The following is a 27035-nucleotide window of genomic DNA, read 5'->3' as shown; positions in this document are numbered from 1 at the left end:
TACACCTTTCGTGCAGGCATACTATATACATGCACGCTTGTATGTGAGCATGCAAATTGCATGCAGCCCCCACAGAGCCATGGGCAAATCTCATCTGTGATGGGGGATTTCACATGTGTCACCGTCCCTGTTTTGTAACTTGTTTACGTGCGAACAGGGTCGCATCTGCAGACATCACATGAACTAACCTACATGTATTTTTTACATACTGGAGGGGGTAACTCCTAGAAATCATTCATATTACACCTCTGTCTTTTCCTCGAAAGTGGCATAAAGTCATGCAACCATTTTTTAATGCAGTATTTAATGATTTGTACTTGAAGCCTTTTCAGTAGTGTTTAAATATGAAGGGAATATTGTAAGATTCAAGGAGAGGCACTTGTACTTCATGGATGCCACTAATAGTATTGCCTGCACTTTGATAGCCAGAAAGGTGGTGGCTGGTAGATGTCTTTTTCGATGAACAGAGGCTCTGTGTGGCAGTGATGAGTTGGTCCCCTTTCATCTCAGGAACAAGGCTTAGCTTTGCTGCTTGTATCTTTTGTCAAAAAATCTGTGATCTACAAATGTAGTTGATCTTGTAAAGACTTCAAAGCTACAATTGTAGGTTTGAACTCTCTTGTTATTTCAATCATATTTACGTCACATATATTTCAGGTCAAGCGCATTCTACACATATTCTAAAAATTCATCTATACCTTAAAACGTGCGCGTACGCGCGCTTTGAAATATTTGTATGCTCAAATCGAGCTCAAATTTTTTTTTGCACACGTTTCAGACCATTTGGAGCATTTTTTGAAAAATTTAAAAAATTGGACGGACGCGTACGCGCGCGCACATATTCGCACTCACAGCTCATATGCAATGGAAATTTCCCGTTTTTTTACACTTATCGGATGCCTTAAATGTCAAGGAATATTTCTACCAAGTTTCAAGTCACCCCGACTCAATATGACATCATACGGGCCCGTCAAAGCTGAAATTCCGCGCGCGCGTCAATGGCGATATACAGTGCAACGATGCCAAAAAAACGCCAATTTTAAATCCGATTTTACTCGTCAGGATGGACGGTGACCCCCCATTTTCTTTACATATTCTGAAAGCTGATGAGTTGGACATGTTATTTCATGGGTTGGCGATGCTGGCAAAATGACTAAAAGATATCAAATTTCTTAATAAAATAAAAAAAGTAAATTTTCAAAATGACGTCATCAAATTTCAAGTTCACTCGAGCGTATCTCACTTATCCTTTGCTAATTTACACCAAGATTTCAGTATGTTGTAGCTTATTAAATGATCTTTCATTAATATACTTACAACATTTTGATTGGATGACGGCATCACCTCATAAAAATGGATTGAAAGTAATATTGTCAAATTTGACCAGTTTACGTGTTATCTGTATGGGAGAGCAGTTTTTCTGGCAGTGAAAATTGACATGACTCTCTTTTTCGAGCACTAGCTCACTTATGCTTCGGTGAATTTCTCCCAGATTTTAGTATGTTGTAGTTGAGACTTTGGGCTATCGATAATGTGCCCTCCACTTTTTCATACGACGTCGTCATCACGTCGAAAAACTTGGTTGAAAATGGCACGAGGCTTCGATGCAGCGTCATTTTGCTTAATACACAGGGCCTATGGAGAATGAAATATAGGTCATTGCGTAGCGCATCCGACTCGTAATCCTAAGGTCCCTGGTTCGAGGCTCACCCCTGCCAATATTTTCTTTTTAAAACACTTTTTCTTCTTTTTCTTTAGTTAATCTTAATCTCCCTTTCTTACTTTATCTTTTTCTGATTTTTTAATGCTTCTCCTTCAAATTTCTATAAAATAACATAATTTTTTCTTTATTTTTCTTTCTTTCTACTACTTTCTGTGCAATAGATGAACAACAACAATGGCTATCAATCCCATATTTTGCACATGTTTAGTACATGTCACGTACATTATTTCATAAAATAACAATTACTTGATCGGACACCATCTTGGGTATGTAAATTAGGGTCAAAGGTCATAAATGTTTCATCCTGTATCTTGGTGAATACATGTCCTATCTTTCCCATATTTTGCACACGCAAAGACCATGTTACAAGAATCATTTCATAAAGTAACCACTTTTTGCTTAGACGCCATCTTGGGTGTGCAAAGTGAGGTCAAAGGTCAAATATACTTCATTCTGTATTTCCGTTAGTGTATACGGAATTCGGTACCAAAGATGGCAGGTCTCACTCCCTTTTCTAAATGAGAATCCAAACATCACTCGGCCAATGTCCCGTCAACACAGATGAAACCTGTATGGTCATGAATATTTGGATCAGGACTCAAATCATTGATTTTCAAAGAGATCGGATCACCTAATTTGTCAGTGTTGACAAATTCCGGTTCTAGTTATGTATTAAGTCTCTGATGTCACATAGCCCACATTTTTTTTTTTTCTGTCATGTAGCATGATTACATGTAGTTGCTTTCTTTCAAAATTGAACATAAATTGTACTTAAACTATCAAGCATATGGAATAGAAGATACAAATTATATGAGTTATTCAAATACAAGTTGGTATATTTCCATCAGTGTGCATGAGATTTGACGGGTTTTGTCTCGCCTGCGCAGTGGAAGGGAGATATACAGTAGGTGTCACTTTTCCATTGTTTTTGTTGTTGGCAGCAGCGATGTCTTTGTTAACAATTTGGTGTACTCAAAATAACTTTCCACAGCTTTCAGCTCTATGACCACCAAAATCACACTACAGATACATTTAACATACCGGTAAAGATGCTGGTCAAGTTTTAATATAGATCAAAGTCTGACAAGGTCAAAGATAAAATGTCAATGAACTTTCCCTGACTTGCACTGTACACTACTCACAGTATTGTGGTTTACTTTCAGCAACTTTCAACAGGTTTGAGCTGTAATGACCACAAAAGTCACACCACAGGTACATTATCTAAAGATGCCCAAGTTCAAATATTGGTGAATTCCAACAAGATCAAAGGTTAAAAGGTCAATGAACTTAACACTTTAATCACTATTGCGATATATATGCAGGCAAGACATTGCTTGACATTTGCCTCATTCATTATCCAACAAATTGCATGCAAGAATATGTTACCTTATCAAGTTTATTGATGTGTGCCTATTTTTAGATAACTCAGCCCTGTCTCATTGGAGATTGATTAACTTATATAATATTTAGATTCATCTGTGTACATACAGTATAAGCGTGTTTACATATTGTGTGCAAACATACAGATTTAGGAGAGACTTTCATTTCACATACCAACCTGTATTGTTTTCTGAATGTATGAAGAATGTATCAGCTTGTTCTCATAGACATCCCGATACGTTTCTCTATATTATATGATATATGATTCGGCACACTGTACACTGGGATACCGTCGTAACGCGGGGTAAGGCGTTGTGTAGCGCCATCTCACTGTGCAATGCTGTCATGGTGACTATTTTCTCATCATCAGCACTGGTATGAATTGATGTGAAGATAACGATCCCAAGGCAGATTTTTCTTCCATGTCAACTTTTAAAGGACAAGTTCACCTTCATAAACATAAGGATTGAGAAAATGCAACAATATTAGTAGAACACATCATTGAAAGTTTGAGGAAAATTGGACGATCGATGCAAAAGTTATGAATTTTTTAAATTTTTGTGTTGGAACCGCTGGATGAGGAGACTACTACAGCTTGTGAGTCATATGCGTACAACAGTATAAAGAAAATATAAAAGAAAATTCAACATATTTTCACTTTTTTCGCATAATAAAAGAGCAATTGACTTGCCTCTTTCTAAGGGCAGGGGGAATAATATTACCCATAACATGTATCGGTAACGAGTCAGGGGAATGTGTACTTTTTTCAAAAGATGGAATTTTGTGAAATTCTCTTTATATTTTCCTTATATTGTTGTACGCATGTGACATCTAAGTTATTCATACACTGCAGTAGTCTTCTCATCCAGCGGGTACTGCACAAAAACTTCAAAAAATCATAACTTTTGAACGGATTGTCTGATTTTCCTCAAACTTTCAATGATGTGTTCTACTAATATTGCTACATTCTCTCAATCCTTATGTTTATGAAGGTGAACTTGTCCTTTAAGCAGTGAAGATTACAATAGAGCATGTAAATGAGAAAAATAAAGTTATTAATTGTATGCATGAATTGTTGCACAATCACATACAAAAAAAAATATTTTGTGCATAATAATACTAAAAGTTATTTTTACACATTTTTGGTAACCCAGGGTACAGTGCTGAAAAAGAATAATTAATTCAACAAAATGGTGAATTTTCATTTGGTTCCCCAGGGTACCAAATAATGCATCATAACTGATTACAAATAGGATTATACCAAAGATAGTAGAGATAACAAGATACGAAGGCGCGCGATAAAAATGGACACAAATTGGCTACCCTACGTACAAAAGAGAGCTAAGTACAAACTCAGTACACCTAGAAACATCAATCATTTCCAAAGGTAGTGGTATTTTTATTATCTTAAAAAGATTTAAAAATTGTAGTCGTAGCTTTTTTTCGATTAAGGGGATATTTTTGAAGAACGAGATTTTAAAGTAATAAGGATTATTTCGTGGAGGTAAAAATTTGGCAACAACATGATCTAAAAATAGAGTTCAGGCTACACTCCCTCAAAGACGCTTGATAAACAACAACAACTTCAAAGACAGGGCGTCTCAGGCAAAGACGCACATCACCTGAGACGCGCTGTCTTTGAAGTTGTTGTTGTTTATCAAGCGTCTTTGAGTGGTCTCACGTGATGTGCGTAATACGCTTGAGGACGGCACGCTGTCCATTTGTTTTGTACAGGATTAGCGCACACTTTCCTGTCTTATCAGTTAAGCGTCTTTGATTATACCCAACACATGTATTTAAATGTATGCTGCTGACTAGCAATTATTATGGCAGCTGATTATGGGAGCTTGCATATGGTTCTGTAGTATTAGTGTACATACACTTACAAGTTGTATCAGGTAATAACTCCCTTTATTGTGGTATAGTAAAAACAGTAGGGTACCTACTTGATGTACGTGTGTTTTTGTAGATGTGTATGGCAATGTTGTGCTCTCACACCTTCCAATCATGATGAGCATCAAAGTCTGCCGAACTTGAATAATGCTGGTCTGACGTACACACATGATTGTCACATGTCATGGATCTGTTTAGGCAGCAGAAGAAGGTCGCATTTGCATAGCCTAAGTCTGTTGCCGACACTCGGTTTCTGTGGAATCCCCCTCCCCCTTCCTGGCTATGGGTGGCATTGTCTGTGTTTAAACTGGATAAGTTGCACTCAAGTGAAACATATTTTCTCTCTTTTGATGGTGGGCTGGGATGTGGGATGTTGGACTGGAAATTTGCAGTACAGAAGGACTAGGTCTTTTTATGCCTCCGCCACAAAGTGGTGCCGGAGGCATTATGTTTTCGGGTTGTCCGTCCGTCCGTCTGCATTCGTTTACGCAATAACTTGAGTAATATTGACTGGAATTTTACCAAACTTGGTCCAAGTATAAAGCAAATGGGGCAATTGATTAGATTTTAGGTGAAATCAGCCAAAGGTCAAAGGTCAAGGTCAAGTCATGAAATTGTATCTGTTTACGCGACAACTCAAGACTGGATCGAGCAAATTTCACCAAACTTTGTCTAAGGATGTATGGTGGGACAATTGACTAATTTTTGAGTGAAATCGAACGGAGGTCAAATGTCAAAGATCAAGGTCAAATCCTAAAATTTATCTTTTTACGTGATAACTCAAAACTGGATGAAGCAGCTTTCACCAAACTTTGTCCAAGGATGATGTATGATACGGCAATTAGTTGAATAGATTTTAGTGACATTGGCAAGAGGTCAAAGGTCAAAAGGTCAAGGTCAAATGCTAAAAATGTTGCTATTTCCCCATATCCATGCAATGCCCAAAGGTATGTTCTTGAAACTTAGTGTAGACATGTACTACTGCATAGAGATTCTCCAGAGAGAGTTTCATGTCATAAGGTCAAAGGTCAAAAGGTCAAAGATTAGGTGAAAATGTTACAATTTCACTTTTCTCACAAATGGTTCAAAGTATCTTCATGGAACTTGGTACATACAATTACGCATGTACTGACTGGCAAGGATTATCTAGGGAATTTAGGGGTCATGGGTCAGTAGTCAGCTTGTCAAAAATTTTACTATTTCCCTCATATATGCAATGCTTGCATTATTATTTTTAAAGCTTCATGTATTACCTAATGGAGATTCTCTTGGAAAGTTCGTGCCAGAAGGTTAAAGGTCAAAGGTTAAGGGTCAAGGCCAGGTTTAAATGCAAAAAAAGAAACCTATTTTATACTGTAATTACACTCTTTCTTTGTACCTTAAAAATTACTCAATGCATAAACTTATAAAAGGGTCAGTCAGAAGTCAAGTGAAAATCCTCAATTCCCCAGATACATGTACCTGCATTCTTTAATAGACAATTATAGCAAATGTAGTTCAAGGAAAGTGAACATTCAAGATATTTCTGACAAACCTGTCATTCCAATATTTTGCCAGTTATGTGAAACTGTTATCTCATGTTGTGAAGACATACTATACACATATTGGGAGAATCATGCATTTTGGCGGAGGCATCAGTCGCCATAGCGACATTTCTAGTTTTTTTATTGTGAATCAAAGAAAAATGGATTGCAAATGTGATTTTGTTTTTTAAACCTTTTACAAATTGGGTTGCTAAGCTTGAGCTTGATATTGAAATGCAGTTCCATACTATGTAAGCATATCAATATACAAGATATTTTTGCGCCATGTGAAATTTTTGTGAATTGGAGCAGACGGCCTTGTTTGTGTTATGAAATTTTCGTGAGTTGCCAGTAATGCCACTGGCATTAAATGCATATTGTAGTCAATAACTTTTGTGTGCATTTTAGATTTGCAAATCTTGGCTCTCGTGAAATTTGCAAAATTAAAATGCATGCAAACATTTTTGGTTTTACAGTTGAGAGGTCATTGCTGTCATGGCTTCACAAGGCTCTTGTTGACTTACCCACAAATCCTCTCTCGATAGATTTCTTTTTGATGACACAAAACCAGAATAAAAAAAAAACTGGTTTCTTTGCATCATATTTTTGTTTTGTTGCAATAACAATGTAAAAGGTTTGGAGGGGAGAGGGTGTAAGCTGCTAAATTACCAACCCAAAACATGAATGTTATGATTTATATATATATATATATATATATTTTTTTTTTTGGGGGGGGGGGGTTTACCTAAACCATTTGGAAAAATGTGAGTTGATAGGTAGACATATGTACACATGTACGGTGTCCAATTGCAGTATCCTATACAAAAAGAAGAAGATACGACCATGATTTTACCCAGTTTACAAAAGTCAACTTGATCATGAAGTGGAATTCTACTTTAAAACAAATTTCTGTTTGCAGATGTAAAACAACCATATGTCGATACATTTGTACATGTAGATGAACTACTTGGGAAGCTGTGTTTTCTGTGAATAGAACGAATGGAGCAGCAGTTGACTGTCTGTGCTGTGTGTCCCCTGCCTGACAGATGTGCACGGTCACACTGCCTGAAGCTGCTGGGCCAGTGTTTCCCTTATCGGTCATAAACCTTCAACAAGTACATTTTCAAGTTATAAATGGTCTTCCTGTAGAAACATGTTTGCATAGTACCTGGTGGGCATGTGTTACTGTCTTGGACTTCCATTTGCTAATGCTGACTGTCTTCTCAGGGGTATTGAAAGTGTGTGTGTGTGTATGTGTAGAGTGAGTGGAGATAAACAAGTTATGCACTTGTAGTCCCTTTAATAGTGAATGATTAGAAAATAAAAGCAAAATGTGGATAGGTAAAGTGTGCCACATGTTGAAAGCTTGCATATTATATAGAGTACTAAAGTGATGATGTCACAGTCTTTCGTTGTACAATGTACTATACAGTAGCTCAAGTTGGAACCAGGTGTGAACATAAACACTCGGGCCATGTGAGGTTGTTGAGAACCAGTGTCCATAGTGATGAATGGCTGTGATTTTACACTTTGGTGTTCTATAGTAATAAGATGCTGCAGTGGCATTGGACTTTAAAGTTTATCATTAAATCTAAGATATAAAAAAAAGAGGGAGAAGCCTAAGACACCAAATTATAGTGCGGGGCTGGGCCGAGCCGCGGCCGAGCCCGGCCTCAATTGCGGGGCCGAGCTCCGCAATTTTGTCCATTTACAGTGCAGGGCTCAGCCTGGGCTTAACATTCAAACCTTTCAATATTTTGTCGTAGTGGCGCTCTGCTTGTAAACAAACGGAATTTGGCATAGTCTGGTTTTTAGACCTTTTGCCAACTGGATTCCATGGCGACTTTGTCGCCGTTCGGGCAAAGGCCTTTGCCAAAGGAAAAATCCTTTGCAGGACAAATCCACCTTAAACTGACCTAGTTTTCGACGTTGAGGGGGTTACTATCCTGAATAGCGAAATAGTACGGGCAGAGGGTCTGGAAGCCAGACTAAAATTGGCCGCGCATTTGGCCCAGTTTGCATTTACACTGAGAAAAGGCTGGGCTCGGCCGCGGCCGAGACCACCTCCAGAGTGTGGCCAAATGCGCGGCCAATTTTGGCCCCGCATTTGGCCTTTTGCGCCTTTACACTGAAATGAAGGCGGGCTCGGCTGTGGCCGAGCCTCGCACTGTAAACGGGGTCTTAGCTGTCATATCTAAGAAATTCATTGGACTTTCAGAACTGTAAGGGAGTTTATTCTACTAGTATTCTTTGTGAATGATGAATATGGGGAAGAATGCGGGTTTATGGTTTTGTACCGTATTGAATGTATAACATATTGTTCAAGGAATTTGTTAAGGAACTCAAGGTATGTTATTGTCCCTGCCGAACGAGTTTGAGCAGGGGACTATGAAACGGGCTCCGTATGTGTGTGTGTCCGTGTGTGTGTCCGTCCGTGTGTCCGTGTGTGCGTCCGTGTGTGATCAAAATGTTCAATTTGCTACTTCTCTGTCATTTATGAGCTGATTTTGATTCTGTTTGCTTTATATGAGAGCACTACATGGGAGCTTTGAAACTTCTACACAGAATTTCAGTTGTGACCTTTGACCTTGACCTTTGACCTATATTGTACATTTTGCTACAAAATGCTACTCCTTCGCCATTTCTAACCCGATTTTGATTCCGTTTGCTTTATGTGATGGCACTAGTTGAGGGCTTCAAAACTTCTACACAGAATTTTGACCTTTGACCTTGATTTTTTGACCTGTATTGTACATTTTGCTACAAAATGCTACTCCTTTGCCATTTCTAACCCGATTTTGATTCCGTTTGCTTTATGTGATGGCACTAGGTGAGGGCTTCAAAACTTGTATGCAGAATTTTGACCGTTGACTTCTTTGACCTTTGACCGTGATTTTTGACCTATATTGTACATTAGCTACAAAATGCTACTCCTTCGCCATTTCTAACCCAATTTCGATTCTGTTTGCTTTATGTGATGGCACTAGGTGAGGGCTTCAAAACTTCTACACAGAATTTTGACCTTTGACTTCTTTGACCTTTGACCTTGATTTTTGACCTATATTGTACATTGCATGGCTACAAAATGCTACTCCTTCGCCATTTCTAACCCGATTTCGATTCCGTTCGCTTTATGTGATGGCACTAGGTGAGGGCTTCAAAACTTGTACACAGAATTTTGACCTTTGACTTCTTTGACCTTTGACCTTGATTTTTGACCTGTATTGTACATTTTGCTACAAAATTCTACTCCTTCGCCATTTCTAACCCGATTTCGATTCCGTTTGCTTTATGTGATGGCACTAGGTGAGGGCTTCAAAACTTGTACACAGAATTTTGACCTTTGACTTCTTTGACCTTTGACCTTGATTTTTGACCTGTATTGTACATTTTGCTACAAAATTCTACTCCTTCGCCATTTCTAACCCGATTTCGATTCCGTTTGCTTTATGTGATGGCACTAGGTGAGGGCTTCAAAACTTCTACACAGAATTTTGACCTTTGACTTCTTTGACCTTTGACCTTGATTTTTGACCTATATATTACATTGCATGGCTACAAAATGCTACTCCGCCATTTCTAACCCAATTTCGATTCCGTTTGCTTTATGTGATGGCACTAGGTGAGGGCTTCAAAACTTGTACACAGAATTTTGACCTTTGACTTCTTTGACCTTTGACCTTGATTTTTGACCTGTATTGTACATTTTGCTACAAAATGCTACTTCCGGCGGGGACATATATTACGCACCGTGTAATTTCTACTTTTCCTTGTTATATATTGCTATGGGTTCAATGATTTTCAGTCATGGCATGCTGAACATTTTTAAGCAAATGCTGGGATAAGTTTTTAAATTTGAATTAAATGTTTTGCAACAGTTTGCCATTGTTTGAGATTTGTAATTCTGTCACTTAAATGAGGTGAAGGTATACCTGAACCACTAATTTTATTTTCAGGCATGGTAGGTGTCTCCCAGCTTTTGTGTGATTTTGAAACTTAAGGACCACTAAATCTGCATTCTATGTTAACATCTAAACACTCACAATAATCAAATTTTCATCTGCTATCTTTATCATACCATTCACAGGAAAGTTGTTGGATTCCTCACTTGATTGCAGTGGCTGAGGTACTTGAAAAACCCCACCAGGAGCGTTGAGGCTAGATCTCAATATCGGTCTATCAGCGTGTCAACAGAAACCTCACACATAGCTCTGTAAGTTCTGTTGCTGTGCATTCATGAAAGACAAACTTGTTCCCTCTTCGCATCATTGTCAAACATAAAGTGCCATGCAGGCACACGTTGGCTGTGCCATTATGGTTTTGAAGAAGAAGGAAACTGATTTGATTAATAGCGTTCAAATTTCTGCAGTGATGTCATTGGCCGTCATTGGGTGGCCAAGACCATTTCCAAACTGATTCTTACTGTTAAACTTGGCACTTAACTGTCGTGTTATTCTGTGTGTGTGTGTGCAGTTTTGCGATATTCGGGGGTTATTTTTCAGTCCCTAATGGAAATTGGTTTTCCAGACATAGCATTTGTCATGCATTTTCAACTGCTTCAGAGAAGCTGATGCGTATTTGACTTCTTCTTTTTTTTTTCTTTTTTATGAACCACGCAGAATATAATGCTGAAATGCTGAAATGGAAAAAATTCTAACAAATGTGTTTGTAAGGAGGGAATTATTCCCAAGCCTGTCTTTCCTGGAAAGAGAATCCGGAAAAGGTGAAAACAAACTGGGGCTAACTAGAGCATGCTAGAAAACATTTCTCAGAATGGGGCTGGCTGCTGGTTGTCAGTACCCATACACAGTGTATTTATATATCTTTCCAGTAGAATCATATTCCAGCCAGAAATAGACGAAGTGTACCAGCATGAATCTTACATCAACCTGTCCCCAGAGAGAGAGGAGGGATGGTAAGGCGAGTACAGGTTCTGCCACATAAATGCTTAGATGGGTCATTCTGGCTGATTGTCATGCAACAACACAATATACATTAAATCTCTAGGTCAAAAGTGAAAGGTTTAAGCCCTTTTTCTCAAGCAGATATGTTTTTTACTTTTCAAAATTGGTTGATTTCATTACATTTGCCCAAGTAAAAAGATTTTATCCATATTGAGTGGAGTGAATAGGAGTCTTTACCTTCCCCATTTATTCTGCGGGTCGGTTTCAGAGCCTCGAGGAGGTTTGAAAGCCCACTCAAAAAAGTGGTCTCTTGTCTGTTTATGCTGCTTGGGCTGGTTTTGCCCAACTAGGCCTGACTGGCTCCGTTTCCATGTGATACATTGGTTGGGCTTTTTAATTTCTTACATTACCGCACATTATGTGATTGTGACTTTCACGTTCTGTTGTCACATAATAACCCCAAATTGATTTGTGTAGATTTGTATCATTGAAAACACTAAATCTGGAATTCACATACTGTAAAATGAGGAATGTTCGCATGCATTTTTAACTTCACGAATTTCGCGAGAGCCAAGATTCGCGAAATTAAATGCACGTAAAAGTTCTCATCTGCACTATATGCGTTGAATGTTAGAGGCGACTCGCGAAAATTTCATGCCACGAAAATATCGTCTTTTACAGTAGGCAGATTCAGTGTGGGAGCAAGTAATCTTAATGTATTATACCAATTGTATTCAAATTTTATTTCTGCCTCTGTCACAATGATCATCTATGGCAACCTGAAAGCTTGCCCATCCTGATGGTAATTAATGTGATGTCTAGCTATGGCCAGCAAACATGGAAATTAGGGGGTGAAGTGAATATGCATAGTATGTGACGAGGGCTCTGGGCCAGGTCATATCACATTCAACGACTTTGACCCCGTTTACAGTGCGGGGCTGGGCCGAGCCCCGCAATTTCGTCCGTTTACAGTGCGGGGCTTTGCCTGGGCTTTTCATTCAAACCTTTCAATATTTTGTCGTAGTAGCGCTCTGCTTGTAAACAAACGCAATTTGGTATAGTCTGGGCCCTGTTGCATAAAACCCTTACCGCTGGAGTTACCGCTCCTTTCTAGTGGTAAGTCTTCAAATTAGCGGTAAATTTTATAATCCTTGATGCTGATTGGCTGTGATGCCTAATTTTGACAGTAGTTACCATTGAAATTCAACGGTAAGTTTTATGCAACGGGCCCCAGGTTTTCAGACCCTTTGCCAACTGGATTCCAGGGCGATGAAGTCGCCGTTCGGGCAAAGGCCTTTGCCGAAGGAAAAATCCTTTGCAGGACAAAGTCAAAACCACCTTAAACTATACTAGTTTTCGACGTTGAGGGGGTTAATATCCTGAATAGTGAAATAGTAAGGGCAGAGGGTCTGGAAGCCAGACTAAAATTGGCCACGCATTTGGCCCAGTTTGCGTTTACACTGAGAAAAGGCCGGGCTCAGCCGCGGCCGAGACCACCTCCAGAGTGTGGCCAAATGCGCGGCCAATTTTGGCCCCGCATTTGGCCTTTTGCGCGTTTACACTGAAATGAAGGCAGGCTCGGCTGCGGCCGAACCGCGGCCGAGCCCCGCACTGTAAACGGGGTCCTAAACCCATTGAAAGCGAGTCCCAAGTATACTCGGGCAGGTGTCTATGGGAAACAGGTGTTGTGGCAAAATCAGCCCGTCCTCAATGGGTTAAAACAGGTCCTGGGAACTCTGACTGGCCTCTCCTTCAACAGCTGTGTTTAAATTACAATCCTATGAGCAGCAGTGATCCATTCATTGTATTCACTGGTTGCTTCCTCCCAACAACCTGAATGGTATCAGTTTCTGTTGAGTAACAAAGACACACACATGTATACACACATTACACAAACACATGTATATTCACAAAATAATCAGAGATCGTGGGAGTTGCAGACAGTATTGTCTGTAGTCACACAACTTGACCTGCTTTTTTGCAGCAGCATGCTGTTTATTTATGAACCTGCCCAGTATCCCTTCCTATCTCTGGTGCATGGTGGGAATCGTTCGGGGATGTTGAAACAAAAACTTCCTGCCCGGATCTTTGTGGTCGTGCAATAAGCTACACTTTGGGGGTGGGGCATTAATCACCAGGTCTCTTTTCCCCATACCAGATCACACTTTTTGACTGGTTTGTTTCAAAGCATGTGAATATGGTGCGTATGCATGCATTTGTACATGCACTGAAAAGTGGATTATTCCAGAAATGGTGACAGTTGGAATAGTACTGCTTGGCATAGATTTGTTTGTTGTTATTTTTTGTGTAAATGACAGATATGACATTTATAAACATTATTAACACAATTATCGATATTTTCACACGATAAGTTTTTCACGCTGGGCAGCTCAAAAACATAGGAGTTCTTGAATTCGCGCTGTGCAATGGTCAAACTGTGAAGATATTTTCGCTTGGAACATACGGCATCACAAAGATGGCCCAACAAGTCAAGAGCAAGATAAAGAATCTGAAAGCTGAGTTCAAAAAGGAAAATGGACTTCTTTAACCGGAGTTCATGCAACAGAAAGTCCACTGGGAAGTACTATGAAGTGATGGACGAAATTCTGGGAAACAGGTCGGCCATTTCCCCGCAAGGCCGTGTTCATGAGAACATAGTGAGCTAAGCAGAGTAAAGATGCAAAGTACGCATACATCAAAATTGTAGGCTAATTTTCCCTAGCGGGCCATTTCGAGCTGATGAAGATGCACATTTGGAATATCAGGCTATTTTCCCAAACCACAAAATATCCCGCTAGTTTGAATTTCGGGCTAATGAAGACAGGCCTTGTGAGTTTGGTGTAGAGAGGAGTGGTGACATGGTTAGACTCCTTCACGTAGAAATCAAGGAAGTTTGTCGTGTCTTGGGAGAAATCAGAAGTGAATTTGATGGTTCTTTGGAAAGAGTTGATGTAGTCATTGAATGATGGAGGCTGTCTTCCTCCATGGTCCAGATGAAGAAGATCTCGTTGATGGGTTGTAGTACCACTAAATCCATTGACAACAGGGGACTGAATCTAACATCTACTGCTCCGGCTTGGTCATGATGATAAAGGCAGAGGAAGAAGCCGTCTGGATGCCCATTACTGTGCTGGACACCTGTGGATAGTGCTTGTCCATGAATGTGGATTTGTGTTTTGTAAGTATAATATGTGACATGAAGGATTTGTTGTTGGAAAGGGGGGGGGGGGGGGGGGGGGGGGAGGTAAACAACCACTGCGAGCCAGTGCCTCACAATGAGGCCAGGATACCTTTATCATGGGGAATGTTGGTGTAATGAGACGAGTTATCAAAAGTGTTGATGATTGCAGTTTCAGGTATCTGGCCCTTGATGCCATTGGGTTTTCTAAAAAAGTCTGGTGTGTCACGGATGTAGTAATGCTAGTGAGACAGGGTGTTTAATATTGTGATCAACAAAGAGGAAGATACAGAAGAACCATTTCTTGGGAGGATGAATTGCTCAGGATTTCCAGGTTTGTGGATCTTACAAGAGGAGGTAGAATCGGCAATGGTTGAGGATAGAAATTTGTGGGTCTTCTTTGAGGTTGGATAGGTGTCCATTTTCTTTTGTGTTATCAAGTGTTGATTGGGTCTGTTGGGAGAAATCACTGGCTGGGTCAGAATCAAGGAGTTTGTTGTAGTGGGATTGATTGTTATGAAATGTTAAGATGTTTCATGGCTTCCTGAACATTTTGACAAAAAGAAAAATACCAGATGAGTTCAGAGACATTAATGATGGCGAAAAGACTCTGATGTAGGCTTGCTTTCTCAAAGGTCAGCAATCTAAGGTCCAGTTATCATATCACAGCTGCTGTGGTGATCAAGAAATTTGAACACACTTCGATAAATCAGAGAGAAGAAGGATTGCCAGAGGCATGTTTGCTGGTAACTTGTTTCTCCAATGTTTACCCAGGTTAAACTACTATGGCTCTCATGTTCCCTACCATAACCTTCAGTGAGCTCTGATTATCCATTTATGTCTCGTGCAAGTTATCATCAAGACTGCTGTGTGTCATGAGCTTTGAATCAAAGATGAGCTGTGTGGATTCCTTCTGCTCAAGCCCAGGTACGATGCCAGCTTGAAAATGCCAGTGTACAACAGACAAAATGAAATTTGCCTATGTCAAGTTGTTTTGTCGATGCATGCTCTGCAGGAAACTGAAATCCTGCAGGGCTGTTGTCATTCACACCTGGTGCTGATGTAACATCCCTTCACCACAACAGAGCACTTTGAGATGGTTAAAAGAAGTTACGGTCTCAATGCCACATTGTAACAATTTTTTAAGGGGGAGGGCAGAATGTGGAATTTGATAAAGAACTGTTGAACATGATTAAATCAAATTCTGTTTAAAGTGATGCACATTTGACTCTTGGAGCTTGCTTTGGAACACCTGTCTTGTGGCGGAAGTTGGAGAGGAATAAGTACACTCTGTAAGTTACATAGGTGTAATAGGGATGAATTTCAATTACTGAAAGAAGACTTGGGGATTTATGCATCATACTTTACATTGATGCTGTTTTGCTGTACTTGCAGTTTTTCGCCCTGTATGGTATCTTGCTATGAATGCTGATTTATACTTCATCTTGACTTACAAAGATGTTCTGTTCTATAAGCCAGTTCGCAGTTCCCCTTTGTGCATGAGCAGAAGCAGAAGAAAGGTCTTTGATACCAAGAGTCATGTTGGCTTTTAAATTCACTGGGGTAAGCATCTGTGGTGTAATGATTATTCATGTAATCCGTATAAATGCTGCTTGCCAGCACATCCACCTGACAGCAAAAGTGGTATTTGGCAATATCAATAGAAAGAGATTGTTAATACATTCAATGCCAAATAATTAAATGGATGTTTCCCAAGTGTTAATTGACCGGATCATTCTGGTCATCTGGTCTATGCGAGTTCATTCTTTGTTTGGACAGGTTCAATGAATTTCATTATATTTGCTACGTAAAGCTTACGCATTATGTCGCTCAAAAACGAGTGAAGTGCCCCTAACCGACTGAAAAAAGAGAAGAAAGGTCATATCCGGACCAATGTGCCCATGAGCTAACTCCGAACTCCAAATTGCCGGGTATCATCATCGTGTTGTGTTCTGTGAATAGCAGGCATCCTTCACAGTCCTTGCCACAATATCACATTTTTATTCTACTGTCAAGTGAAAGTATACCAGAAGAGGTGCAATGTTAAACTGCACTTTCATATTATATTCAAGTTGGCTTTGATGAATGAACTGAAATTAGACAAATAATGATAGACGTTTCATCAAAACAGGTCCTTAGAAACAAGGAGGGACTTTGCAAAATTTTGAAGTTTCACTACCACATGACTGGAGGAGCGCGATTTGCAGTACAGCAGTAGTACATTTATTTACCAACAAGCTGTATGCCATTCACTTTGCGCAAAAGATCCTATACTGCTATAATGGTCTGATTTGTAATTGATTATAAAACATTAGGCCTACATAGCAACAATAATTGGGTGTGCTGTGAGATTGCAATAGTGTCTGCATACCTTTTTGGCTAATATTTTGCATTTTAATCATTCCCCAACTTATGTTGTGTTATCACAGAATTATTTCACACAAATTTCTTATGTCCATTTTAAAGCAGAACTTGACAGTATCTGTAGTTGAATGCAAACTGTTTTACCTTTAAAAAGTAGCAATAGGTGAGTATTCTGGATTCACCATTATTCCCATATACTACTGGTATAGATCATGTAGCAAATTGTTTATTAGCATGATGAGTTTGTTATAAATGCCTGTCTTGTCAGTGACAGCATGATTTTGGTCTTGCCTGCGTAGCAGAAGTGAGACATACATCGTTGGTTTCACTTTTCTGTCATCATGGTTGTTGGCAGCGGCAGCATAGTTGTTAACAATGGCAGTGTAGTTGTTAACAATTTAGTATAATCTCAATAACTTTCCACAGCTTTGAGCTATGACCACTAAACTCTCACCATAGGTATATTGAAACCTAAAAATGCTGTTCAAGTTCGAACATGGATGAAGTCTGACAAGTTCAAAAGGTCAAAAGGTCAGTTAACCTTACCTGGTAAGCACTGTACACACAGTTTTGTGGTGTACTCTCTATAGCAACAAGTTACAGTACATCACTTAGTAGTGGCGGTCAAGTTTGAATATTGGTGAAGTCCGACCAGGTCAAAGGTCAAAATGTTAGTGTCTTCCCCTGATAAGCATCATATATTCCTTGCTCTGTAACTCTCCACAGCTTTGAGCTATGACTACAAAACTCACACCATGGGTACATCACCTATCTAGACGCCAGTCAAGTTCAAATATTGGTGAAGTTTGACATGGCTAGCAGTCAGAAGTTCAATGAACTCTACCTTTAAATAAGCACTGCATGTACTCATAGAATTGTAGTATTGTCTCAATAACTTTCCACAGCTTTGAGCTATGACCACCTAATTCACATCACAGGTACATCATCACCTCAAGATGCCAATCAAGTGCAAATACAGGAGTACCTCAATTATCCGGCCATCCATTATCCGGATTCTCTGTTATCCGGATGTCGACTGGCTGCTATTTAAAAAAATGTTTTCTTGTATTTTCAGTGCCAAATCTCACTCAAAACAAATATATTGTATTCAACCATTATTGTCATCATGCAAATACATGACGGGACATATCCCAATCATCGCAGCGAAACAGTTTGTGAGACGATGTCAATGACTGGTGCCGTGCTTGTCCCTGGCACTGAGTGCACAGCAGTGGTCACAGTACAATGCAGCGCCAGTATTCGATGAGTCGCAGTGTCGATCTCATTATTGGTCAATATCAAACAAACAGTACACGAAGGGATTATTTTACTCATATTTTGTTTTATTTCTGTATCAATTTGTGAAGTATAAAACATGACAATGCCATGCAGATAATCAAAATATTAGTGAATTGGTAATGACATGTGTATACCCCTAGAATGATATGTTACAAAGTGCTGTATTACAGCATGTCTCCTTTATGTGGCTAAATCGGCTATCTGGATGCCTGCTGGTCCCGATGTGGCCGGATAATCAAGGTTCTACTGTAGGGCTTTTTACACTTGTGTTTCTTAACCCCGGACTTTCTCTGACCCAGGACTATCGTTAGTCCCGTACCAATTTTTTCAGCTTTTTACACTCGCCAATTAGTCCCGTACTATCTCTTGTCCGGGGCTAAGGAGAAAACTGACCTTTTTACACTCGTATTTCTTAGCCCCGGACTTTCCAAACCACATGAATATTCATAATTACGCTGTATACTGTACACGTACACGGACGCACCGGCAGCACTTGATTACCTCGTTTCTGATTGGTCAGTGAGGGTCGCACTTCGTCTCCGTCGCTTAGCCCAGGATTATTTTTTCGTTCTGTTTACACTCACTTGCTTGGCACCGCAATTGCGGTGCTAACCCCTGCTATTTTGCAGGGCCAGATAGTACCGTACTATCGGTGGGGCTAGCCCACTTTGGCAAAAACGAGTGTAAACAGAAAGTGGGCTAAGGATAGTCCCGTACCAACGGTGGGGCTAAGGCCCCCCCTTAGCCCCACCGATAGTCCGGGGCTAAGCAAAAATTTACAAGTGTAAAAAGCCCTTGTGTTGCTGAAGTTCGGACAGGTGCAGAAAAAAGGTCAATGAACTTTTCTTGTTAAGCACTGTACATATACTGGCAATATTGTAGTGTACTCTCAATTATTTTTAACAGCTTTGAGCTGTTACCACAAAACTCACACCACAGCTTCATCACCTAAAGATGCCAATCAGGTTTGAATATTGGTGAAGTCTGACAAGGTCAAAGGTCAAAAGGTCAATGAACTTACATTAAGAATTCTAAATGTACAATTTGCAATATACAGGCAAAACATACGCCTGGCATTTGCCTTCCAAGTTCAGAGCTGTATATGTTTGAGGGCTTTTTTCCCCTTTTTTCTTCCAAAATTCGACAGGTTTCATAAATTTGAACAACCGCAATATCAAACAGTGACTCAAAGAAAGATGATCAGGGAAAAGGAACATGTCTTTAAATGAGGAACAGGAAAACTTTACCCAAATGCACTTAAACAGGAACAAGGAACCAGGGTTATTTTACTGTGTTATCTACAGAAATGGCAGCCTGAGCGGCTTGACGTCAGTTCTGCTAGGGTTCCAATACATCCCATGCGCTTATTTTAGAACACAAACACACAGTGCAGTATTGTCATTTTGTCAAATTTGTTATTTTGTAGGTGTTATGCTGTTTTCACATGAACCGGTACATGTAGGCTAGCAATCCAGAGTTGACAGAGTTCACGTTTTCCTCATTAGGGAGCTTTAGATTTTGATGCGCGGACGTTTGAGCCGATGCTTGCGCTGGACGTTCTCCTCTCCCTGCGTCGTGTGGAAAAGTAGCTTTAGATTACGCTGGGACGTAACGTATGAAAAATACAATCCCGCCCCCATATGATCAGTGCATGAAGAAGCTCTCTACGTCGCAAACTGCGGACGTGAAAATAGCCCAGTACGCGTAGTGAAAAACTCAGGCGACGCAAGCTAAAAATAGATTGACTTTACGCGCGCTACTGCGCACACTCAGAACATGTTTTTTTCCTTTGAACGTCCACGCGTCCAAAATCTAAAGCTCACTAATATTGACTTTCTGGCTGCATATAGTGCATGAAAACTATTCAAGAAATGTTTTACACTTTGCAACAAATCTTTTCCCCACCCCCACTCCCCTCCTGCAAAAATGAAAGAAAAGAAATAAACATCATACCTGTTTTAAGGCTTTGGTCCCTTTAACTCCTGAAAAAGGAATGTTTCATTGTGTTATATTTTGAGAAGAGAACAGTTGGTGTATCTAATCAGTCTTTTTTTGTATGTTGTCCTGTCAGTGTAATTTCTGCCAGTCATGGTGCATGTGAACTTTGGGCTTTGCAAATTAGTTATGAGAAGCAAACTGTGCATAACACCAGGTGTTGTTTATAATTGCTGGGGAGGGTTTTTTTTTTTTTTTTTTTTTGGGGGGGGGGGGTCTTTGTCTCCAAATAAATTAAGTTGATCTTCGTGTGTATTAAACCTTGGTGGTTGCAGTTCTACAGGTGTGAATAAGTATTAAACATTTATAGATGCTACTCAAATGGAAGAATAACTTGTGACTTATTTATGATTGACTCATTGAGTGAATTGTGTAAACTCATCACACTGTCGAACTACCTTGGAGTCATTGAAATGGAGTGTGTGTGGTACTAAATGCGAAAATAACTGTTCTGGCAATGTGCATTTTTTCAGGGCATTAACGGCCATGCACTGGGGTTTCAAGGGTTGTGTTTATCAATAGCACTTAAAGCCTTAGTGAAAGCCTTAGTAAAAGAGTGGTGTCAAAATGATTACATTGAAAACATTTACTCAGTGTAGGTGGCAAGCTTGGGATCAAAGAAGCTATTCCAAGTTCGTACACCATCTCTCTTCCCACCTCTACAGGAGAAATGCACGAAGATCGGGTACAGAGCAAAACTGGTGTATAAGTGAATTATCATGCACTGACAAAGCTGCCAGTAGATTCCATCCATTTCAGTTTCTATTTTTCTGTTCATATTATTTGATAAATTACTTTGTTGAAGCCCACAATTCAATTCACGAGTTAATTCTATGGCATGTATTCAAAGTTTTGATATAGCTTTTCAACAAATACTTTGAAGACCAGAGAGATGGAAGATAGAAAGTGTGAAGGATGAATGAAAAGAGAAAAGAGAGATAGAGTGAGAGCAGAAGGAACAAAGGAACTGATGGAGAACAATTACAGGGCTTGTCAATAAGCCTTTTCTCAGGTAGCCCATGCAAGCCACTAAAATCTTTAGATATGAAGTTTTGGTGGCCAGTGTTTTTGGTGTATTTTTCTCTTGTGGCCCGTACAGGCCACTAATATCTTCAAATCTGAAGTTTTGGTGGCCAGTGTTTTTGGTGTATTTTTCTGTGGTGGCCCGTACAGGCCACTAATATCTTCAAATCAGAAGTTTTGGTGGCCAGTGTTTTTGGTGTATTTTTCTGTGGTGGCCCGTACAGGCCACTAATATCTTCAAATATGAAGTTTTGGTGGCCAGTGTTTTTGGTGTATTTTTCTCTGGTGGCCCATACAGGCCACTAATATCTTCAAATCTGAAGTTTTAGTGGCCAGTGTTTTTGGTGTATTTCTCTCTGGGGCCCGTACAGGCCACTAATATCTTCAAATCTGAAGTTTTGGTGGCCAGTGTTTTTGGTGTATTTTTCTCTGGTGGCCCGTACAGGCCACTAATATCTTCAAATCTGAAGTTTTGGTGGCCAGTGTTTTTGGTGTATTTTTCTCTTGTGGCCCGTACAGGCCACTAATATCTTCAAATCTGAAGTTTTGGTGGCCAGTGTTTTTGGTGTATTTTTCTGTGGTGGCCCGTACAGGCCACTAAAATCTTTAGATATGAAGTTTTGGTGGCCAGTGTTTTTGGTGTATTTTTCTCTTGTGGCCCGTACAGGCCACTAATATCTTCAAATCTGAAGTTTTGGTGGCCAGTGTTTTTGGTGTATTTTTCTGTGGTGGCCCGTACAGGCCACTAATATCTTCAAATCTGAAGTTTTGGTGGCCAGTGTTTTTGGTGTATTTTTCTCTTGTGGCCCGTACAGGCCACTAGAATCTTTGAGTCTGAAGGGTGGGCGGTACTTTTGGTGTTTTCTTTTTTTTAATGTGGTGGCCTGTTTGGGCCTCTGAAGTTTTTGTGACCAGAAAAAGAAATGTAGTGGCCCAAAATAAAAGCAAGCATAACAATCCATTTTGAACCTTAGGTGCCCAATCGGGCCACCAAAATATACCATTTTCAAATTTGGTAGCCCAATACCAATTTTTAGTGTCCCCGAGATGACAGTCCAACACTATTAATGTCAAGCCTCGCAGCTAATGCTTTTGCAGGTTGACTTGACCGTTATAAGATTCATGGCATTTAAATATGCACACACTATCAAGTTATCCTTTCATATTACCTTGTTTTGTGTCTTGTATGAATGTAATGACGTGTTCTTTTCCATTGATTAAGGAAGAAATGACCTGGGTGGTATTTGAGGCATGCAAGCTGTTCATTTTTGGTGAAATGGACACCCCTAACTGCTTACATTGCAACAGGAAGTAAATAACATGTTGGTTTTGAGCGGCAACGCATCTGCCGCTGAGTGGGCTTCTTCGATTCCACTCCAATATTCAACCTAGGCACTCCCAACAGGTGTAGGTAACCGTATTCCGATGTACTTCACCTCAAGGCTACAAGAAATCTACTTGTTTTTGCAGGAGAGAATAGGACAAGAAGGAACGAGCGCAAAGGTATGAATCGAGGTTGTTATCATGGTGGTAATATGGAAAAGGAAAGGAGATAAAAAGAAGGAGAGAAGAAGAAGGAAAAAGAGAAGTAGAACAGGAGAGAGAGAGAGAGGGAAGGAAAGAGAGGGAGAAAAGGAGAAAGTGGTGTGGCATAACAAGGCGGGCTGGAATTGACAACAGGACTGAAATGAAAGTGGTTGGCAAATGACAGAAGGGTTCATTTACTGAAATCCGAGGCGGGTGATTGGCGGGGTAAACAACTTGATTTCTTTTCCCTTGAACCCCTGTAGCTAGGGAGGATATGGCAAGGGTTTCAACCATATCATGCAGCTACTGGCTGGTTGCTAACACCCCATTGACAAATTTGCAAGGAGTTACGTACAGTTGCTGTTTTTTTCTTTCCTCCGCATCCACTTTCGCACTCACCCAATAGGCTTGAAGGGTTGTTTACTATGAACGGTGTACTGAGGAGAAGATCTAGGAATATACGCCCTCTCAGGCTTAGATTATTGCCCTTGTGATAATATATCATCTGTCACTATTTGTCCCATGGTCGGCGGGATCAGTGCCTGATCAATACCTGATGCTGTCAAAGAAAGTAAAAAGTCGCCATTACATTTTATATGTCATTCCCCCCCCCCCCCCCCACTGCGTGAAATAAAATGAAACCGGGTCTTCTGTTACCTGAAAAGTCTTGAACTTGAGGAATCAACCTTCATGATTAACATGAGATATTTGCTTAGGCAGCAAAATATTTGGTAGTGAATATGACATTTTTGTGCTTGAACTTGAGAAACCATCATTCCTGATGATTGATCATACAATGTATACCTGATTGTTTGAATGTTGGCGGGCATTTGAGTAAGTCATTCATTTCACTTTTGCAGTGCTCTGTTCTTCATCTCTGCTTTTTATTTTGCAGGCTTGCACTCATATTAAATTCTCCGGAGCTGTTACAGTTACCTTTTTAAGGCTATAAGAAAACATGTTGTAAATTGTGTTTATTGTGAGCCGAATGATGACCATGAATTCTGTATGGCAAGATGTTTTCCACATGACTTTCATTTTCCATAAGCTATATCTATTTCATTCCGCTGCAATACATGTCTTGTAGAATGGACTACAACCATCTAGATCTAGAAAGAAGGAGGAAGGCTAGAGGGCAAATGGGGTTGACTCACTTTACAGTTATTTCCTATCCCTGGCTCTTTTACTTTCCTGCTACTTTCTCATCAAGGGCCATGGTGGGGGGGGGGGGGGGGGGGGGGACCCAATGTTGATTCTTGATTAGGGAGCAGGCATATTTTCCATTTTTCTATTCCCAGAGGAGACATTGACGGCTATTCTAAAGCCATATTTTTCCTGCAATCAAGCTCTCATGTGCAAAGCTTCTGGTGAATTTCTATCCACAGTAATTCCTGGCTTTTCCCTGTGTTGTTTTGTTGCATTCATTTTATTTATTTATTTTTTTGGTAGCGCTCGACCCTGAGTTACCAGAAAATGAGTTGAAGGAATTTTAAGCACTTCATGCTAAAACATTTTGTAGCACTGATGTCAAAAATAAAGAAAATGTGCAAAAAGGGAAATTGTTCGTTATTATTCATCTAATAATGATAATGATAATAAGGTCTTATTTATCCAGGGTAGCCTCTTCAGTGTTGCCACTGCTCTACCAGAGGGCCCTGCCATTATTATTACCCCAGCGTTGCCAGGTACCCATTTATACACCTGGGTCAAGAGGGACATAGTGGGTAAAAACATCTTGTCCAAGGACGTAAGCACTGGGCAGGAATCAAACTCAGGTCCTCCGATTAGGAATAGGAGGGTGTCCCAATGTAAATTATTGGAAATTAGATTCTAAATATAAAAAATAGAGTTCTTAGTGTCAGTTCCATTCATTTAGAAAAGCAATGCTATAGGCCCCTAGATAAAGTGTGTAAACCATGGAACTTTGACAAGCTTTTTTTTTTTTTTTTTTTTTTTTTTTTTTTTTTTTTTTTGCCGTTATATAATCAATGATATTGTAGGAAAGGATCAGACATTACCTGCCACTTCTTGCACATATCAAGTGAGGGTGCCTTTAGCTAGAAATTTTCTCAGGCAGAATCAAGACCGTAAATGTGTGTTAGGCATTTTTGGGCAATACATAAACACAAACTTGTTTTCAAACGCATTTTAGAAATCCGTTGTGAAACACCATTCAAAGGGTGATTTGAAATGCGTTTGAGACCACCGATCTCCTTTCTGCTAGTAGATAAATGCAGTGCTACTTTGAAATTGCCAGCTATTGCCACAAATGATAGTTCATGCAACAGGTCTGTCACAAACAGTGTGTACTATTTTGATCAGATCATTGCATCCTAGATTATACATATTTGCATGCATGTACCATGATGGAGGTGAATGCGAGGTCGAGGTACACTCTGCCCCTTCAATTTTTATTTAGACGGCATGTTACAAATATATTTCAGTATCAAGCAAAAGATGATTGAAAAACAACTCTGGACCACGACTTGCCATTTGAGAAAAGTGACTAGAGAAATGTAGTACAGGTGTGATTGAGATATCTGTCTCACAGTGTAACTTTTTGCCATTATGCAGCTTTGATGAGAAATGCAATGAGTGATGGAATTGTTCCAAGAAAAGTAAGAAACTAAAATTCATGTCAGTTGAGGGTCAGAAGGGCAGTAACACTTGTACCATCTGTAAAGTCAATGGAGGTAGTGCCCTTCCTGTATCTCACCTGAATATTATTCCATTGATTGAAAGTAACATTGGAAATATCACAGTTTGTATACCTATCAGACCCACATAGTTTGTCAACATATGATGCCGACTGTCCAAATGACCTATCAGTTAAATGTGAAACTCCAATGTGAACTAGCTCTGAGCGCAGGGGTAGTGCAGTGCGTGCCTTGCTTCTTTGCAACATGCACATTATATGTGCACAAGATTTGTTACTTCAAAGGCAGTGCCATACAGAATGGTATCCCCCACTGAATGACTGTTTAGCAATCTTGAGGTAACCTTGTGGTAGCTAAAACAAGTCAATGGGTGCATTTATGTAACAATTTTGTGAGGTATAATCACGTAATAAGAAAGATGAATTTCATGTTTGCTGACATGCAGTGTTTGGTATAGGAAATATGATCCCATGCATTTTACTGATGCGATTTTTTTTTTTCTTTCTTTCTTTTCTGTTCATCCTTCTTTTTAACAGCTCTCTGAATCACAATGACGACGTCGGTCTCGGAAGTGCCGATAACGATCGTCAAAGAAGGCTGGGTTCAGAAGAGAGGTAAATTTCCCTAATTATCCAACTTTTACCCCTTTCGGTAACTGTGGCTCGGGCCTGGCCTGAGCCAAGTCATAAAATTTTGAGTTTATGAATAGTTTGTGCCAAAGTGGCCTGCGCCAGGCTCGGGCTATTTTGGCGCTGCTGTAAGATAGCACCAGGCGCGGGCAGGCTCGGGCCTGGTGCCGATCGAAGAGTTTATGAACGGTAGCAGCGCCAGGCTTGGGCTAAAATTCCTTACACGGTTGAAGGTCACAATTACCTGGCCGTGCTTCTGCCGGACCGCGTGTTCAGTTACCATGGCAGTTATCCCTTACGTGGCAGAGTTCGTGAAAGGTTCATTGTAAAAGTGGTGTGGTTATGCTATAGTTACTGAACGCAATTTTTACTGCTTGGTCCAGGCCAATATAGCTCTGGCCAGGAGATGGCCAAAAGTGCACGAGTTACTGAAAGGGGTATATAAGACACCTTGAGGTTGATGAAAGATTTATTTAGAGACATGTTAAGAAGCATGTTTCATGCAAATAGGACCTAGAGTGATTCTTGTTCATCTCTGGCTCGTGCTCTATAGGACCTACTTCTGACGTGATATGATGATACGATTCTCTGAATATGATTGCACTGAAATTTGTTACTATGTGACTGTTTTTTTTGTCTATGTGACTATTTCTATATAACTTCTAGAGTCTTGTGACTATTTTTTCTTTGGGGGGAAATGTCCGATGATCAATACCATACTGTAAGTAGTTAGGCTCGGCCTTCCCCACTCATAATACGCCACCACTGTGCAGCTTCATATGCAGTGCATTCATTTGAAGTGCATGTTTTTTTTCTGCAGAAGTAGTTGAAGGTTACTGTAAGCTCTGCCCCCCCCCCCCAAAAAAAAAAGAAAAGATTTTGGAGGTCACTCCATACACATAACTTTTTGTTTTCGTTATTTTGGAGAATCGTCCGTAGA

At 39.9% G+C, this 27035-nt stretch overlaps 1 long non-coding RNA gene across 1 annotated transcript in view; it reads left to right on the top strand.

Annotated features, from left to right (window-relative positions):
* Window positions 1-26525, top strand: part of LOC139714569 (uncharacterized) — a 37251-nt gene extending 10726 nt beyond the window's left edge. Inside the window, exons 2-3 of the long non-coding RNA XR_011709720.1 lie at window positions 10607-10732; window positions 26003-26525. This is a non-coding gene — a long non-coding RNA (uncharacterized lncRNA). The remainder of the gene's footprint in view (window positions 1-10606; window positions 10733-26002) is intronic.
* The last annotated feature ends 510 nt before the right edge of the window (window positions 26526-27035 follow it).

Source organism: Diadema antillarum, unplaced genomic scaffold, assembly GCF_040938485.1.
Source record: "Diadema antillarum isolate AM-2024a unplaced genomic scaffold, OU_Dant_1.0 seq00002318_RagTag, whole genome shotgun sequence".
Lineage (NCBI taxonomy): Eukaryota > Metazoa > Echinodermata > Echinoidea > Diadematoida > Diadematidae > Diadema > Diadema antillarum.
This window is presented reverse-complemented; position numbering and strand designations above follow the sequence as displayed.